The sequence below is a fragment of the Struthio camelus genome, chromosome 6 (genome assembly GCF_040807025.1).
Source record: "Struthio camelus isolate bStrCam1 chromosome 6, bStrCam1.hap1, whole genome shotgun sequence".
Taxonomy (NCBI): domain Eukaryota; kingdom Metazoa; phylum Chordata; class Aves; order Struthioniformes; family Struthionidae; genus Struthio; species Struthio camelus.
The window spans coordinates 19,375,662-19,388,263 of NC_090947.1; the positions used below are offsets into that span (position 1 = coordinate 19,375,662).

The 12,602-nt window shown below is 34.7% G+C and overlaps 1 protein-coding gene across 7 annotated transcripts in view; it reads left to right on the forward strand.

Moving 5' to 3' along the window:
• ZNF385B (zinc finger protein 385B) overlaps positions 1-12,602 on the forward strand; it is a 176,825-nt gene that overhangs the window by 135,318 nt on the left and 28,905 nt on the right. The gene's annotated exons all lie outside the window — the stretch shown is intronic.

Genomic DNA, 12,602 nt, shown 5'->3' on the forward strand with positions numbered 1-12,602 from the left:
GATTTTTTGAATCTCAGGTGTGAGAACAAGCACTTAAGTGATGTGTGAATATTAATATTTTATTATTATTTTATTCTAAGAGAAAGTTTGAAGACAGCAATTCAAGGCCACTGTACCCTCTTTGGTACTACTAGAGAGCCACAATATAGCCCCCATACTTATTAATCTGTTTTTCTCTGCCTCTTTCCACTTTGAAAAGTCTCTTGAGATGTGGTTTCCTTGGTTTGGCTTGTCTAGACTGGCACCATTTTAAAGTATTGCTTTCTTACCTTCAAATTGATTTCTAAATTAAAAAAGCTGTCATCTTTTGACTAGCTGATTTACTTAAACTTTCTCTGAAGTGGCAATGTCTACTTAGTTAATATTTCAGAAGTGTTACATAAAATGTAGTTCATTTGTCTTTCCTCTTAAAGGTTAAAAAATCTTTCTGCTCTGATACTTGGTCCAGACCAAGGTTTTTTAATTATTTGTGTTTTGTTTTTAATGTTTTTAAATACAAACAAAGAACTAAGAAAGTTTTAAAATATTTAGATATTTTAATATATATTATATATAGATAGATAATTTGTATATATAGAGAGAGAGGCATGTATGGATCTGAGCATTACTTCTGAGTTGGACCTTATTCTATCACAGAGGAGGCAGCTCAGCCTGTTTCTTCTCTACTCTCTCATTTTGAGGTCAGGGTCCCTCTGATGACTGATCCTGTCTCTAGAGGAGTAGCTTGCTCTATCTGCACTGACATTCAGATGGACAAATAGCACTTCAAGGCAGCCATATTGATTCCCAGCTCAGTGGCACAAAACAAAGAAGAGCTGAAATATTATAATGTTTTGTGCATCTCCCAACCAAGCAGTTCTTCCTATTTAGACTTATTCACAATGTAGAAGAGCAAGTACCATATTCCATTTTCAACAGTGGCCTCACAGAGCATGGGAGATTATATATTTCTTCTTTTGGGTTGGATATATTCATCCGGTGTTGTCTTCCTTTTTTTTTTTTTTGAATTTTCTAGAAGTGCTTAATTCTGATTGCTTGAAAATATAATTATGCTTTTCTAATGAATGGGTGTAAGAAGGACCCTAGGACATTCTCAAACATACTACAAATCTTATTCTAGAAGATGCTGAGATTCTAGTAATGTTGTTAATACTAGAAAATACTCGTTTTTAAATGAAAAATTCAGTAATATTTCATAACCAGAGCATACGGGAGTATTTGGAGAAAAGTTTTCCCAGCATTTTTATTCTAAAAGCTGTCTAATCTTTCACTGGATTATTCAGCTTCTCCTAGGAAGCTTACTGCCGGGTTCAGTCTTCTGACCTTAAGAGTTGAATATTTAAGTGTTTGTTACCTTTTCTTTGACAGAGATAAATTTTATTTTATTTAGATACTTTTCTCCACCTCAAACTTTATTGTCGTAATTTCACTGAAATAATGCTAATGCCCTTTCAACTAAGCTCTGCAGACTCTTATGTATGTAGAGTTGTCTTATACACACACACACACACATGCACGTGCGTGCACTCATATGTGTATATATATGTGTGTTTATAAATATATACATACACATATGCACACATGTTTTCTTGTGCCAGTTATTCCTTGAAAAGGCGATACATACTTCTCTCACCTTGTTATAACCACCTTCTTTCAAATAAAAACAAAGATCTGAGCTATTTCCTTGTTTTTTTTCTTTTTATCCCTTTATAGTGAGACAAATAACTTCATATTTAGGGTACAGAATGGTCTTTACAATCCATAATGTGCTAGATTGGGGAAAGGGCAGTAAGATGTTTGTGAATAGCTTACCTGTTGAATTTTTCTGTGGATCAGTTCCACTGTAGAACATCCTAAGAATTTACTGACTTTTTTTGGTGACATCAAATTATGATAGTTTGCATTAAAACCTTGGGCACAGAAGCACAGCACATTGTAGAATGAAATTTGTAGTACAGCCACTTCACATTTGCAGTTTTTTCCTCTCGCTCAGCAAGGCTGACATGGTCCTTGTTGTTGATGGCCATTTTGTTCCTTTGAACTTCCTTTGACTTAAATTATGCAAGCGAATTAAACAAGAATGACAGAATAAGCTATTAAGTAATATTCTTACTTTTGTTCTCCTAAACAAATTTCAGCTGCATGGTATTTGAAGCTTCTGACCTAATTCACACAGCGCTCTATATATTGCATGAATAATATCTAGGCCAGTGAATATTCATCTGTGAGAAGAAGAAAATTGGTTTCCTTGCCTGTAATCTTCTTCTCACACTGTGGACACCCACTTAGACCAAAATATTTCTGACTACTTAATTTATAAATTTGAAACCTCCCATTAAATGAATATGCTAAATTGCAGAGATTTCAGGTTTCTTTTCTTCTGTTAGCCTCTTTAGTTTCAGCTTTGGCTGCAGTGTTCTGGCATAAGAGAATGAAGACAGGTCTGCAGCTGTCAGGAGAAGAAAGTCTGAGTTCAGAGATGGAAAAATGTTAAAAAATAAGTTGTTCCCACTATGGGAATAAAAGCATTTAACATTTCCGTGATGTCTCCTTTATTTTTGAAAAATAAAAACTAATAAAATGATGTTATTTTTCTTCTACCATATTATAATTTGAAAAGAGAATTTTCTAATTGAGTTCTTCAGGATTTCCCAGTCTTCTGCACTTTTAAAACAGTTTTCAAAAAGTACAAGAAGAAAAGATCTGTGTGCAAACTCTGAACTCAGACTAGTTTTATCTGCTTCGAAAAATGAAATGATGGGTTTTGACTCATACTTTTAAAAGCACACTTTATGCATTGGAGATTAATCTGTGATTATATGGGGAAAATAAATATATCTTTTCAAGATAGCCTGCTGCTTATCCTAGCTCTGTAAGTCTCAAAAGTATGTTTAAGAAGCAGCCATATGGAGTTTGAGGAGAGGTTTTGAGTTGTTTTTCCCCCAGTTCTTTTCTTAAGCAGAAAATGTAACAAGCTTAAATTTGTTAGCAAATACTTAAAATCTTTAAGCCAATTCAGTAAATAAATTGTTTGGCTTAGGAATGGCAGTTTTTAGAGGCCAAAAGCGACTCCTGTCAGTCGTAGTTGTTTCATTGGCCCTCATCTGATTTCTTCTTCGCAAAAAGATTTCCAGAATTGTTTGAATTAGATTTTGTTCTTGATCATGCATTATTTGTATTTGTGTTTCAAAAAAGCAAAGCCTAAACTGCAAAAATAGGTCCATGCAAGCTTATAGTTAGCTGTTAGTGGAAGATTAAGTTCTGTTATGAAACCTATTTATATAATGGGTCCCTAATTATAAGAACATTATATTAAGAGCCTAACTGCAGTTTCTAGTACTCACTTCCATCATAAGTTACGAATTATGCTATGCAGGAACAATCCTGTTTATGTGCCAAGTAAGGACAGCTGAAGCCAAACAAATAGCCAATGGTGAAAATGATACTTACAAAATGATTGAGATGACAGCCTACGGTATTTTAACTTTTTCCACTTCTCTGCAGTCTAAACTAAAGATAGTATAACTGATAGCTTTTAGACTTGTAGAAGAGTCAAAACGGTATGTTACACTTTCGGTTGGGTATACTAAAAGAAGAGCAAGAAGCACAAATCATTTCATCCCCAAATGCATGCCAGAGAGATTCACTGAGCTTTAGTTGGCAGTATATGAATTTTGTGCACATTTGCTTTAGGTTTTAAGAAATCATCAGCGCTAGCCGTCTTGAGAATGTGAACGCAGGGAAGTGTGAATGTATACCTGAGAGAGGAATTTAAAAAAGCTAAAAAGCTTCCCTGCCATAGTACAGAAAGAAAATAAGTTTCTTAATGAACAGAATTCAGACTCTCAGAAAACTTTTTAAATCCCTGAAAATCTACAGTACCAATAGTCTGCTCTTCCATATATAGGCTATATAAGTGAAAACTTTACATAATTTTGCATTTAGTGTTCCTTCGTTACTGGTTATTTATATTTATACTTTTTTTTGTGTGTCTACATGAAGAAAATCTGAATGAACATTTCTAATGGTATGAAGAGACTAAGATGACACAGGCTGTGAAGAAAGTTTTGAAAACTAGAATTAAAATACAGTTGATCATTTTTTGGAATACTACAGTTTGGTATAAGTAAGTAATTTAAGGAAGCTTCTATACATTATAATTAAGTATCAGTGTGACCCACCATCAGTGTCCTCTTTGTCCTTTTTTCCATCCTCTCTGCAATGCACCATTGTTAGAAGGCAAAGGCTACACTTTATATTTATATAACGTTTATGCAGATGTAGAAGTGCTGATCATGAATATTTCCCAAATGAACCATTAGAAATTAATGCTAATAACTTTGCCAGTGGGCCGACAATTCAGTTAAAGAATATCATGTCTTTCTCATTTGAAGAGGATCAGATTTACATATATGTATTTGTGTTTGCATACATTCAGGCACTCAGTATTCTTCCTTCATAGAACGTAATAAGTTGTTAGCAAATATTGTTGTAGAGAGATGCCCAAGTATTAGGCACACAGCTTCACAGTAGTACCTAAAATTATTTTGTTAAAACCAGGCAGTTAAAGCTGTATTTCAGCACTCCTAAGTCCATCCTGTGGCACAGTGGGCCTGCTGTGGTCTCTGATAGTCCGGTTTTACCCTAATACCTTTCCATGAAATAATGCAAATATAAGATGAGCTATGCAACAGCACATCAAATCTTCTCTGTATATTTAATGATATAAATGCTGAAACATTCAAAGAAATATTTTGAGCTGCTTTAGTTGGGAACTGTAGCTGTGCCGAGCTAATACTTATTTTTGATTTGGTTTGGATTTTTGAATTTTCGAATCAGTGAAAATAAGTAGCCTAAAATGGAATGAAACACAGTCTTTTACCAAAATCAAATATTTTACTTTGAATTATGGATTTTTTTCAAAAAAAAAAGAAGCTGATATGCAAACAAAGACCTGTATTTTGGGAAGAAATAGACGTTATTTTCACATTGTTGAAGGGGCAGCAGTGGAAGCATCCCACTTTCATGACTGTGGGTATGGGACATGTTTTTTTCGAAGTTAAACCTTAAACTCTGCCTGTTCTAAAATAAGAATTTTAAACAAGGCTTTTTAGTTGCCAAGAAAACATAGTTTGAGGATATTCTAGAGGAGCTATTTCTCCTTATTATTCCTGCTGGAACCGTTCTCTAAGTAGAGAAATATTCCCCAAAGAAGGGGCTGAAACATTCCCTTTGCTCAATTAGACGTTCACCATCATACTCCCAACTTACCTTTTCAAAAATTCATTATTAGCAGTTTGGCCAGTTTGGAAGCTGTATTTTTCTGTTAATAAATTCTGCCATAAGCAATCTGAACAACCCTTCCAAGCTCTCTCAAATCCAGAATAAACTCTAGAAGTTTCCGGAGAAAACTTCAGGAGTACAAGAATAGAGAATTAAAAGCCTTGAGAAACAGAAGGGTGAAATGCCATCCCTATGAAATAATAGCAAATTAAAGTTGTTCTAACAACCTGAACTTTGACATCCTTGACTTGGAATTACTTATCTGTAGCATTAATATTGATGCGACATCAACAGTAACTGAGGTTATTTCAACAATATTTGTCGCATAACCTAATTAAGGTGCTCTAACTGATACCTAGGATGGTGCCTAAACAAGTGTCTCGTGTCATTTGAGGACCAGGGACCTGGAACATCCACACCGGGCTGGTCAGTTTGACACAGGACATGCAGTTGGAGGTCAGCCAGGACATCTAAGGACATGACAAATTTTACCGGATGCCTGTCTGGACACCTGAATCTCAACTGAGTCTAAAGGGAACTTATTAGCTTTGCTTTTTACTTTCCTTTCCTTCTTTTTTTTAAGGGGGGAGGGGAAAAGGTTTAGTGAGAAGAGCATTAAAAAAAGCCAGAAGAAAGATAACTTACCCCAAGATTATGACCCTAGAAAAGTGGAAGGTTAGTAGGGCTCTCAATGGTTCAAGGAAGGTGAGTGAAGAAAAAGGAGAACAGAGAAAAGAGAGCTTCTTCCAAAGCTAATTTTTCACGATGGTAGATACCAGAAGTCAACTGGTGATGGTTAAGCTGGAAAACAACTTGAGGGGTTAGCTTTATGAGGATTGGTAGCTGATGAGATTTGTTAGTCAGAATAGATGCTCAAACTGAGACACGAATTTCAGCCTGTGTAAACTGTGTAAATTCTGTTATGCAGAGGGACATGCTTTGAAAAACTAATTTAAAAAGCCTACCATCAGTTGACAGTTGCATTTGGTTTTCTTCCAGTATATTAGAATAAACATAGGTGTTTCCATCTTTGCATCAAAATGTATGTTAACACTATTTTTGGTTTCTACATCATGGTGAACCAGTGTATGTTTTAATACAGTAATGTCTATTGTGTCAGTAAAGTTCAAGCTGTGGTCTTGTGTTACAATCCAGCTAAGAGAAATTTAGAAATGTCTCAGTTATATTCGCTATCATCAGAGAACATCGAGCAGAGGAGGAAGAATCCATGTGGAACGAATTGTTACAGTGAGTCAGATTTTACACTCCAGTAAAGGCCAGCAGAGCAAGGGGCACAACTGTGTTCCAGAAAGAGGAAGCAAGACATTCTGAGAAAGATCTGACTTAGCCTTTTTTAAATATTTTTTTCTTCCAAGAATTCTGGGAATCCTTCGAAACCCATAGTATATCTATATGGACTACAGATAAGCTTTGTTAAATAAGCCTTCATATTAACTAAAGAGGCCAAGTTTGTTGTTAGTATTTGTATTACAGACATTCTTGCAGAAACAAAAAGTGGCTTGAGTGAGTTTGCTGACTTTTTAAGATACCCACAAGAGGGTCTGGTAGCAACAGGGCAAGGGAAAAATGGCTTTTTTTTTATCCTACGTAGATTCCTTTTCTGCCTGCTCTCGGCTCATTCTTCCTCTTCCTTATGGCCACTAGACAAATCTACAGCTTCTCCTGCAGCTGCCATGTGGCAGCAAGTCCCTCTAGCAGCTGTGGAGCTTTGGCCAGGTTGTCCCTGAGTTGTCTGTTGTATTCTCTTATAGTGTCTCCTACCGTAGCTTGCAACTATGAGAGAAAGGTAGGTCACAGTTGCAAGGCCGCCTCTTTGGCTTCTGAAAATTTGGGTTTTCTCCATATCTGTGAATCGTTGCCTTATGTTCAGGTAGCTTCTCTCTGCTCTTCTCTGTCACTATTTGTACTGATACTCCACAAAACATTTGGAGCTTGAGCATTATTTTACAGTAATGTCAGTGCTAATCCATTCGCTTTCCTAGTCTCCAGGCCTTTGTGTCAAATGTGCCTCATGAGCATGTGCCTCATGCTCACTTACAGGTAAATTATGTTAGTGGTCAACTTCTTTTTTTTGTTTGAAAACTAAATTTTGTCATCTGTTGATCACATCTAAAAAACGTGCTTTGTGTACGTCTCCTCCTCTCTCACTGCACATTCTCTGCTTATTGGATAAAGTCTGGTAGGTGCCACCTTACTGATCAGAAAGGATATTATTTGATTAAAATACACTTGTGTTTGTGTAGTGTGCTGCTTTCTGTGAGTGATAACTGTAGGTCAATACCGCTTTTCAGGATCACCCATGAATACTCAGGAATCAAGAAGACAAATCATGTAGGCAGTTCAGAAAAAAGCAGCCGTTGTAGCAGTTGGGCATTAAGAGATGCTTATTATTGAATACATTTGCAGCTAATAAAGAAGATAACAGGATGGTGATCATCTTTTAAAAAAAGCAAAAGGCAAATTTTTGAAGTTTTGGTAAGTGTTACTAAATGTTAACTTTGCGAATTTGAATGAATTACTCATGCTGTCAAAAAGATAATACACAAAATGATCAATAGCATCAAATAAAAATCTACAGAGCTGTCATAGTCTTTTGTCCAATGTTTTACATTTTCCCTGTAAATAAGACTATTTATATCAATTCATTGGGTTTGGAGGGTAGTGAAGTAGATAGGAGGTAATTAAAAGCATAAATTTCAGAAACTTGTGAAGGTAATTCTGTTTTGTAGACAGAGCTGACAAAATGATGAAAGTTTTTAGCTTCAACATGACAGAAATATTGCATGATTATAGGGTGCAGGGTTATAACGTGGTGAAAGTTCTGTTTAAATAACAGCTATTTAACAAAGCTTTTAACTAAGTTTGATTAGAGAGTTGATTTCTTATTACATGGCTGATTGCACAGATTTTCCATTCTTTCCATGTCCTCCTGAGTAGTAATATACCTTACTATTTGGAGTAATTAGGTTTTAGAAATCTCTTGAGAACAGAGTTTAAAAAATAGTGGATACCTTTCGTACAACAAAAATATGAGCGCTGCAGTTCTGCAGATTTCAATTAAAACTATGCTTAATATCAAACTAGAGATACATCAAAAAAGAAAAATGTCAACCTCATTTCCTAATTATCACATTTTGTAATTTCCACTAAAGTTATATAATTCTAGTCTGCTTTTTTTTTTCCTTTGTATTTAAATACCCCTCATATAAATATGCATGCTGTTCTAACATGATGCTAACAGGTAAACTAGATAATCGAACATTTCTCAGACGTTATGCTGTTTTAAGAAAGGGAGCTTGATAGTTTAGGCCTGTTGTAAGTTACGATTTATTAAATCTGGAATTAAATGTCTCTCTGCTGCTCCAGTCTTTTGCTTTGCAAGCAAAGATAGAAGCCTGCTGCCACTGCCCTTGCAGCCAAGACAGAAGATTTCTTACAGACATGCTGCACATACTTTACTACAGCACTTCTCCTAACTGCCTGATCTAACACAAGTACGATTAGCCTAGCTGCTTCCACAGCTTTTTGTAAATAGAGTGAATTATTCATACTTGAGACTATTTAGTTATGTTGGCAGTTTTCTGTACTACCTACAGACGTACATGCATCCTTAACTTTTGTGTCCAGTCCTAATGACTTCAGCTGAAGAAGTCCATAAATATCTTTGGATTTAGGATCTAGAAACCTTGATTGCAGTACTGGATGTGGTATAGATATGTAATTATATCACTATTTAATGGCTTGTTATGCCCAGTACCTGGAAGCTATGCATGGTGTAATAGTGCATGTTAGTGTACTAGGAATTTTTGTTTTTTATGGAGTATAATTCATGCCATGAGGCTTCCTATAGTATGTGCTTCTGCCAGTTCAATATAGGATAATAAACCTGGTACTTGTCAGTGTTAAAAAGGCATATTGTAGTGAATGGTTTTCTGACAATGTTCTGTAGGCAAATGTATTTATCTTTTAACTTTTTTTTGAATGCTGGAAGAGAACGTGTTCTCATTTTTTTTTGTGGCAATTGTCCGTTTTAATTGCAATTAAGGAATCTAAATTCTCTTTAGTTTTACCGTGAACTTGGGTAAGTCACTCAGCATTGGCTTTCAGAGGTGCTTAGAATCTCTGTTCCTACTGAATTAAAGATAAAACTATGAATTAGCAGCACTTTCAGAAGTCATGGCCTTATTTGGATTCATGCTTTTAATAAGGATACTATTACTTATGTTTCAGCACTTCTTTAGGCCTCGTTTTATAACTTGCAGACACAAATTATATTGATTTAAATTAAGCTTGAGGAATTCAAGTATTTGGCAATTTGGGATTAAAAAATTGAATATTACAGGGATAAAAATACAGAGACCAAATTGCCATTGAGAAGGCTTCCCATCCAGGATGGAATTCCTGCTTTAAAAAAGGTGCAGTAGTAAAGGAGAAGAAATAAGAGCTAAGAATCACCATATCCGGTTGCATAGTAGTTATGGCACTCACCTGATATTTCAGCGTGTTAAGACATGAACCTGGGCTTCCCGCATGGATACTTCAGCGTGTCCCTTTCTCCTTCCTGCTAGCCTACTGCTCCACGTATATTTCATTTTAAGTGTTAATTGTCAGACTGGATAACCTGGTAGGAGGTTCAAGCATTCAACTTAAGTGTTGGAAGTTCAAAGATCTATTTCCGTCCAGCTCAATTAAAGGGCTACTTCAGTTGATCCTACTGAAACCTGAAAATACCCCTGACTGCACATGCATGCAAACTGAACCAAAGACCTAAGATTTAGTCAAACCTTGCATCAGATTGTCATTGAAAAAATCTGGTAGATTGATATTTCATCTCTTTAGGTTAAATTCAGTTATTAGTCATTCACACACCAAATAGATTCTCAAACTCACTCACCTGTGAACTGTCAAAATGAATAGTGATGATTTCAAATACACTGTCAGTCATCACTCCTGACAGGGATAGTTTTCTATCATCTTTTGTACTGCAGTCTTTCCTGAATTTTAAAGATTTCCTAAAGGTAATACCACTATCAAAGAATCTGTATGCTTTTTATGTTTCCTGGTTATTTATATCTATGTCTATATATATCGCTACTTATACACATACTTACGGAGATGTAAAGCAAGGGTACTTAGAACATTTTGAACACTATGGTATGCTGTAATATTCTCTCTTAGAAAAGCTCTCTTAGAAAGCACATTTACAGGTAGAAAACAAACATTTGCATCACTAATGTTTTATTAGCTGCAATCTAGTATGTAAACCAGTGTGTCATAGAGCTTATGCATTGTATATAATCTCACAATTTCACATTCTTAAATAACTTGATAATAACAAACTTGATAACTTAATATTTGGCATTTGAGAGTGATGATTAATTTTAGGTTTTAAGTAAAATATACTGTCACAATCATTTGTTTGTCTTCATGGAAAATACTTACAAGAGCAAAATCCTTATCCTTAGTTAAAGCCAAGTCAAGAATCCTTATAGTTTAGAAGGCTTTATACAAAAAAAAAATTTGTAAGGCTTAGTTGCTTGGGATTTTTTACTTCCTGCTTAAAGACTTTGAATGGAGTTAAAAATCTAGGTTCCTCAAAGATAGGACAGGCAGATATTTTAACATGTAGAATTTAAAAAACCATGGGTGAAAATTGTGTGGTTATTTGTATGTCGATAACATGCTTAATTATTTGTGACTAAGCTCTAAATACAGCTTTTTCAATAAACTATGGTCTTCTAAAGGCTTAAACGTATGTTTAGTATCTTGCTGTATGCATCCTGTTGAACAGCACATTCAAAATGTAATACTGGGCACGTGCAAAAGCATTGTTGTAGAATTTGACCTAAGTCAATAAAAAGGTATTTTTTGCATTTTATTATTTAATTCCACATTTATTGCAGCTTAAAGTTGTTCCTACTCATTAAACTTACTAGCCAGTACTTAACAGCTTTCTGTTTTCTAAAAAGGTGGGGATTCCATGTTAAATTGTAGCAATGCCTGTGTTATCAACGTAGTTGGCCACAGTCAGTTTTAGAACTGAATGGGAATTAGATTTTTCCCTTTAGGTAGGGAGTTCTTTCATATGAATTATATCTTATTCTACTTTTTCAAGAAAACAACACTGTCATCCTTAACCTAGTCAGTATTTCTTGAAAAATAATAGTAATAAGAAAAAAATGTTCAATGGTGACTTTTAATTTTGTTTATCTAAGCAATAAATGCCACTTAATTCCAATAACATTGAATTGGGGCAGTGACAACACCAAAATTCTTTTACTGTAGAATTCTGATTCTCCCTACACTTGGTGCAACGCTGTACACGGAATGAAACAGTGTCATATGGGAAAAATTACTATGCAATTAGAATGCATCACAGTACACAAGTATAGTGAGAATCAGTAAGATTATGTATCTTTAATTTGACTATTCTTCGTTCTAGAGCTCTTGGTCTCACAACCTAAGTAATATTGCTGTGCTCTTAACGTTATTAATTTTCACAAAAATTGCTTTGATGGTATGGAGTTTGTATAAATTAATTAGTTTGATTAGTGTTAATGATAATCAAAAAAGTACATTCAGTACTCATTTAAAATATTGTATTCCTAATACATTTACTATTAGTGTTTTTATATATTTTTTTTTTTATGTTGAAACAGCTAAATTATCTTTCTTTTATACAACATTTGACTTTTAAACCTTGCGTGTACTGGACTTTTTGGGATTGTCAGAACAATTGAAATGTACTGCATCTCATCTTAACTAAAAATGAATGTTTTATCTGTAGTGACCTATTCTAAAGTTATATTTAGTATTTCAATTGTCTGTGTAATGGAAGCTTGTAACCTGCACTGTATTGCTGTATTTGTGTAAGAAGCAAGTTTTTTTCTTTCTTTGAAAGGATATGGACCAAATATGTTTGTTTTAATGTGGTGTCTGTGCAACTATCCAATAAAACTGGGCTTAATTACACCCAGGACATTAATAGTCATACTCATTAACACCATAATCCAAACTTTTTTTAAAATTTTAGATTGCAGCGACCATCCTTTTTTTTTTTTTATTCTAGAAAACTCTAAAGAGCAGTAGGTTTTGTAATACGTTTACACAGAAAGCAGTCCTATGCTGATATTGTGTTTTAGTTCCCAAAAGGCAGCTGATTAAAATAAATTGTGTGGGAACGGGAATAACTTGAAACTGCTTAAGAATAGTGGATTAAATTCTGCCCTTCACTGAACTTGTGCATTTTGTTTTAAATTATTGCTTCTAGTTCAAAAGAAACTAGTGCATTGACAGAA